The sequence below is a fragment of the Tamandua tetradactyla genome, chromosome X, assembly GCF_023851605.1.
Source record: "Tamandua tetradactyla isolate mTamTet1 chromosome X, mTamTet1.pri, whole genome shotgun sequence".
NCBI classification, from domain to species: Eukaryota; Metazoa; Chordata; class Mammalia; order Pilosa; family Myrmecophagidae; genus Tamandua; species Tamandua tetradactyla.
In genome coordinates this window covers 24,222,904-24,229,288 of record NC_135353.1, presented here as the reverse complement: position 1 = coordinate 24,229,288, position 6,385 = coordinate 24,222,904, and the positions used below count along the sequence as shown (strand labels likewise).

General features: G+C 41.4%; 1 pseudogene; it reads left to right on the top strand.

The window, feature by feature from the left end:
- Positions 1 to 2,389: 2,389 nt before the first annotated feature.
- Positions 2,390 to 4,441, top strand: LOC143671717 (KH domain-containing, RNA-binding, signal transduction-associated protein 3 pseudogene; annotated as a pseudogene).
- The last annotated feature ends 1,944 nt before the right edge of the window (positions 4,442 to 6,385 follow it).

Below are 6,385 nucleotides of genomic sequence, written 5' to 3'. Positions count from 1 at the left end.
GCTGAAGATATTGCCTACGCTAAATTCAAGGAAATAAAAGAATGTCCAGGGCAATCAGCCCCAGGGGCCTCACAGTCTGGTGGAAGGGAGAACCATTACACTCTGCCCTCTTGCACTTGCCGTCACCATGATATTTCCAAGAGAAATATCTTGGGACCCACAAAGAAACTGCATGGTCTTTATTCCTGAAACCTCTCTCATTTCTAGCCTAATGATATGTGCTAAACAATCTTATGAATAATAATCCCTCTAGTCATCTTTAACATACGTGGAATGGGGTGGGAAGAGAGCTCATTTTAGCCTCTCCTTACCATTAATAATCCATTCACTCAGCTCCTAAAGCTGGGTATTTTAACAACTGGGATTAGTGTGGTTGTGCATTCCTTTCTCCCCATAGTGATGTATAGGTCAGTGTTCATCCAGCATTTTCCAGTTTTATCAAGCAGGACTTCTCAGAGGTCTAGCAAGGTCTAGGACTTTATTTTTAAGGACCTTAAGATATTGAAATATTCCAAAAAGATTGATTTATTTTTATTTAATATATTTAATACACAGTACAAAACACGCAGGAAAGGAACTTCTTTCTCCTGTGAAACAGGGAAACCAAATTGCTATAAACAGGGGAACTCCAAAACAACTAATAAGCAAAAGCCCAAGACAAGACAGAGAGGCCCAAAAAGGCAGGCAAAACCTTGCATACTGCATTAGCCCTGTGCAGACCTTCCTGATAGGAGGGCTGAAGCTTAAGAAAATCTCTGTCTTATCACCAGCTGGTTACAAAACCAGGAAACAGACTTCCCAGGGAGTAAATCCCAGAGTAAACTTAAAATGTACAGTGTGCAACAGGAGTACAAGACAAACAAAGAAACAGGAAATGTTGGCCCATCCAAAGGAAGAAGATAAAAATACAGAGAACAAAGAAGGTGAGAATGTAGACATACTGAAAAGGCCTTTTTAAAACTTGTATTCAAAATGCTCAAGAAGATGAAGGAAAATACAGAGAAAGAATTCAAGGATATCAGGAGAACAATGAATGAGCAATATGAGATCCAGGTGACGTAATCATGCTTGTTGTCTCTATAAATTGAGACTTTATCTTATTCCAGGAGTCATCTTCATATATGCATGTCAAACTGTAACAATCAGAATCTAGCAGTCATGTTCATGGTTACATTGTCACAGTGAACCTTAATTTTATTCTAGTAGTGTCTCTGTACCACGTTGTCTAATTAGTACTCAACCTTACCCCTATTAAGCAGTCTTGTTTATGCTCATTATCTCACACTGAATGTTTATTTGAGCAGTCATCTTCATGCTTGCCATCTGTGCCAGTTTGAAAGGATTATATACCCTAGAAAAGTTATTTTAATCCTGATCCATCTTGTGGAGGCAGCCTTGTCTTTTAATCCCCATTCAGTACTATAGATTGGAAACTTGATTAGATTATCACACACCCAATTATGGGTATTAACCTTTGATTAGAAGGAGATGTGACTCCAGGCTTGATTAGTTTACTGGAATCCTTTAAAAGAGGAAACATTTTGGAGAAAGCTTTAGAACTATGAGAGCCACGAGAGAGCCACAAGAACCATGAGAGCCCACACAGCCAGAGACCTTTGGAGATGAAGAAGGAATACACCCCCGGGAGCATCATGAAATAAGAAGTCTGGAGAGAAAGCTAGCAGATGTTGCTATGTTCACCATGTGCCTTTCCAGTTGAGAGAGAAACCCTGAACTTCATCAGCTTTCTTGAACCAAGGTATCTTTCCCTGGATGCCTTAGATTGGACATTTCCATAACTTCACTTTAATTTGGACATTTTCGTTACTTTAGAACTGTAAACTTGCAACTTTATAAATTCTCCTTTTTAAAAGCCATTCTGTTTCTGGTATATAGCATTCCGGCAGCTAGCAAACTAGAACACCATCTCACATTTAACATTGACCTTATGCTAGTGGACACTGAATCATAACTTTATACCAGCAGTCATCATCATACTTACTTTATGTCACACTTAACTGTTGAAGTATTCCAGCATTCATGTTTATGTTTATTCTCTCACAATGATGCTTAACCTTATTTCAGCAGCCATTTGCTTGCTTGTCTCACACTGAGCCTTAACTTTAATCCAGCTGTCACGTTTATGCTAGTCTCACACTGACCATAGACTTATTCCAACACCCAACTTCATGTTTGTTGTCTCAAATTGAAAATTAACTTTATTCCAGAGGTCATTTACATGGGTGGTTTCTCACACTGAACCTAATACTTTTCTAGCACGTATCATCAGGTGAGTTGTCACACACTGTACCTTATTACAGCTGTCATCTTCATTCTTCTGGTCTAACACTGAACCATAACCTTATTCCAGCATTTTCCTTAACGCTTGATGTCTCACGCTGAAAGATATTCTTATTCCATGGTCATCTTGGTGTTGTCATCTCACACTGAACGTTATCTTCATTATTATTATCATACTCTGCAGGTACAGGAGGGCACTACAGCAGAATAGAAGTGAAAGTATGAGGTCATCAGCTTTAAATGAGCAAAACATGTAAATGGTAAGTGAGGTCATCTTTCTCTCCAGATGTTGTTTTCCTAGCTTGTACTACATCAGGGGACATAAGATGATCCAGGAATCAATGGTCCTTGTTGCAGCTGAAGGGAAAATGGCTAGGTTCTGGATTTTCTATAAGTGAGAAAGGAAAGGTGAATGTACCAGAAAGAAGTTATTTTATGGTGGGAAGAAATGCTAGGGCTCCCATGTCCATGACGATACTGCTTGAATCACGTAAGCCTTCAGGGTTAGACCACAAACATGAAAATGACCTTTCGAATAAGGTTAAACTGCACTGTGAGACAAACAAGCAAAAGGAACAACTGCTGGGATAAAGTTAAGGTTTAGTGCGACCCAGTAACCATGAACACTAGCAATGGGATAGGTAATGGCCCAGTTTGACAGCATGCATCAAAATGTCTCTTAGAATAAGGTTAACATAATACCAGAGCGTGGGCGGCGCTGGCATACGGGTCGCAGGGCTGCTCCGTGCCGCACTGCTGGCCGGGTCCGCGGGGACTGCTTCACGATCGCGGACCGCTCTGCCCCACCAGTCCTGAGGCGCCGCCGCAGCACACCAGCCGGCGCCCGGTCGTCCTTGGCCCTGGCGGGAGCGCTGGCCATCGTCCGGGAGATAGCGGCCGCTCGCGTTGAGCACTCGGAGGCCACTGGCGACCTGGGCCGCAGGGCAGGTGCCCGCTCCTGTGCCGCCACCGCCTGGCCGCCCGCCTGGCTTGTCCCGCGGCTCCCGGGTCCGCGCCGCTAGGGGCGCGGGCGGAGTCAGGGTCGTGGAGCTGCCACCTCCCACTCCTTTGGCAGCCTCAAATCTGCGTCTTGGGCCCCGGCAGCTGGCAGCAGGGAGAAGTACCTGCCAGAGCTCATAACAGAATAGGACTCCCTGGACCCTTTCTTCACCTACACTCTGCAGCTGGTAAACCAGTAAATAGAAAAGTTTCAAAAAGGAGAAGGCAAGGACGAAGAAAATTACATTGGTGTGGTGATTAACAGGAACATGAAGCTGAGACCGAAAGTGCTAATTCCTGTAAAACAGTCCCGAAGGTGAACCTTGTAGGGAAACTTCTGGATCCATGAAGCAATTCTCTGAAACATTTACAAGAAAAAAAAATTGACAAAAATGTCTGTTCTTGAAAAACTTCCCATGCAAGACAAAGCAAAGGAAGAAGAGTTGAGGAGAAGCAGAGAAGCAAAGTACTTCCACCAAAATGTTGATCTCCATGTCCTCAGTGAAGTCGTTGCCCCTCTTGCAGAAGCATATGCCCAGGTGGGACGCGCCTTAGAAGAAATAAAAAGTTCCTCATTCCTGACTATAATGATGTAACCAAGCAAGCACAGCCCCAGGAAGAAACATAATTGAGTGGTGGTTCAGAAAATGCAGATGTCCTAGAGGTTGGAGGGAACCCCCCTTTGCTTACAAGAGGTGTACCAACCACAGCAACAACCAGGGGAGGGGGAGGAGTCACAGTCCGGCCAGTTGGAGTTGGTGTGCCAGAAGGGACACCAACTTCTAGGAGAGTCCTCATCATCCAAGGGCCAGTGAATTGGGATGGAGAACTACTCCCTCCAGACCTCCACGGTTTCCTCCTGCATAAGAGACCTATGAAGACTATGAATATGATGATGGATGTGGTACTGCTTATGATGAGCAGAGTTATCATTCCTACCCTAATAGCTACATCACCCCAGCCCAAAGTGATGCTGATCACTATGATTATGGACATAGACTCAGTGAGGACACTTGCAATTCCTGCAGGCAAGAGGAGTGGATTGACTTAAGACACAAGACTTCTTCTGCAAAGGACAACAAAGGAAGCCTACAGAGACCTCCCATGGCAGACACTAATTGTGCTGTCTGATATGAAATAGCCAATACCTACAAGTCCTGTATATTGTTTAAAGTAAATTTTTTCTGTGAACACTATCTTTTAAATAAATCAAATGCTTAAAATCCTAATGGATGGAACTTAAAATACTTTGTTGAAACATCAACCTCTAGGTGGAAAAAAAATAAAATTTTCTTATTTCCAATTGTATATGAAAAATAGGTCATTGAAAAGAAAAAAGTAACTTTGATTAACTAGTGTAAATAGGTTAATCCATCCTTTTCACATAAGTCTCACTTTTCATTTTAAAGGTTTCAGTGGAATTATTTTACCTTTCAGCCATATGCTAGTTTTTTTATCTTGCCAATATGTGTAAAAAGGGAATCAAATTACAAGTGCAAATAATATGGTATTCGTTTGTAATTTAAGTCTTGAAATGTTCTGTAGTGTTAAGCAAAGTCACCTCTTGCTTGATAATAAACTTCTGAAAGGAAAAAAAGATTCACTAGGAGACAACAAATATGATGATGATTGCTGGAATAAGGTGTTATGGTTCAGTGTAAGACAACAAGCATGAAGATGACCATAGGAATAAATTTAAGGTTCAGGGAACAACAAACATGAAGTAGAATGCTTAAATAAGGATATAGTTCACTGTGCAACAGCAAAGATGATCACTGATGCAATTAGGTTAAAGATCAGTTTGACACAATGAGCATGACCACTGGACTAAGGTTAGCAGTGAGAGTGAGGCAGTAAGCATGAAGATGATTGTAGCAATAAGGTTCAGGTTCCTTGTGAGGCAACAAGAATTAACATAGCTGCTGGAATGTGTTTCGCATTCAGAGTATGACAAACAAGATTACTGCTGTAATGAGGTTATGCTTTGATACAATAGGCATGAGGATGACTGTTGGAATAAGGTTAAGATTCAATGTGAAACCAAAAGCATGATAGTGAATACAGACTGAGATTAAGTCTAAGGATAGGACAACAAGCATAAAGATGACTGCTGGATTTAGTTAAGGTTCGGTGTGAGATGTTAACCATGATGGCAAGTGGTGGAAAATGGTTAAGGTTCACTGTATGAATAAAGCAAGAGGATGACTGCTGGACTCATTTCAGATTCAGTGTGAGACAACAAGCAGAAGGACCACTTTTGGAAAGTTTATAGTTCAGTGTGAGTCAGGAAACATGAAGATGACCTTGGGAAGACAGCTATTGCTCACTGTGAGACAACAAACATAATGGGAAGCACTGGAAAAATGTTAAGGCTCAGGGTGAGACAACAAACACGTTTGCTGGAATACTGTAAGGTTTTAGTGTGAGATAACAATAATGATGACTACTGGAATATGATTAAGGGTCAAGTTAAGACAAAAAAAAGTATGACAATGACTGCTGATTAAGACAATGATTAGTGCGAAACAACCAATATGAATATGACACTGGAGAAAGACTAGCATGAAGATGCTTGTTAGAATAAGTGGAAGTTTTGATGGGAAACAAAAAGCATGAAGATGACAGCTGCAAAAAAATGAAGGTCAAGTATGAGACAAAAAGCTAGAAGGGCACTACTAGAATAAAGTTAAGGTTCAGTGTGACACTACAACCAAGATAGGACTTCTGGGACAAGATTCAAGTTTGGTATGACACAGCAAGTATGAATGAAGATAATCACAGGAACCAGCTTAATGTCCACTGGGAGACAATAAACCTGAATATCACTAGAAGAATAAATATTTACTTGTAGCTACTCTAAGATACTGGAGACTAAAAGAGATAACAATTTAATGATTCAGCAATCATATTCATTTGTTAAATCCTATGTTCTCTGTATAACCCCACCATCACCATTGATCTTTCTATCCTTCTCTTTAGGGGTGTTTGGGCTACGGCCATTCTAACTTTTTCATGTTGGAAGGGGCTGTCAATAATAAGGGGTAGGGAGATGGAACTATCTGATGTTCTGGAGAGGCTGGGCCCT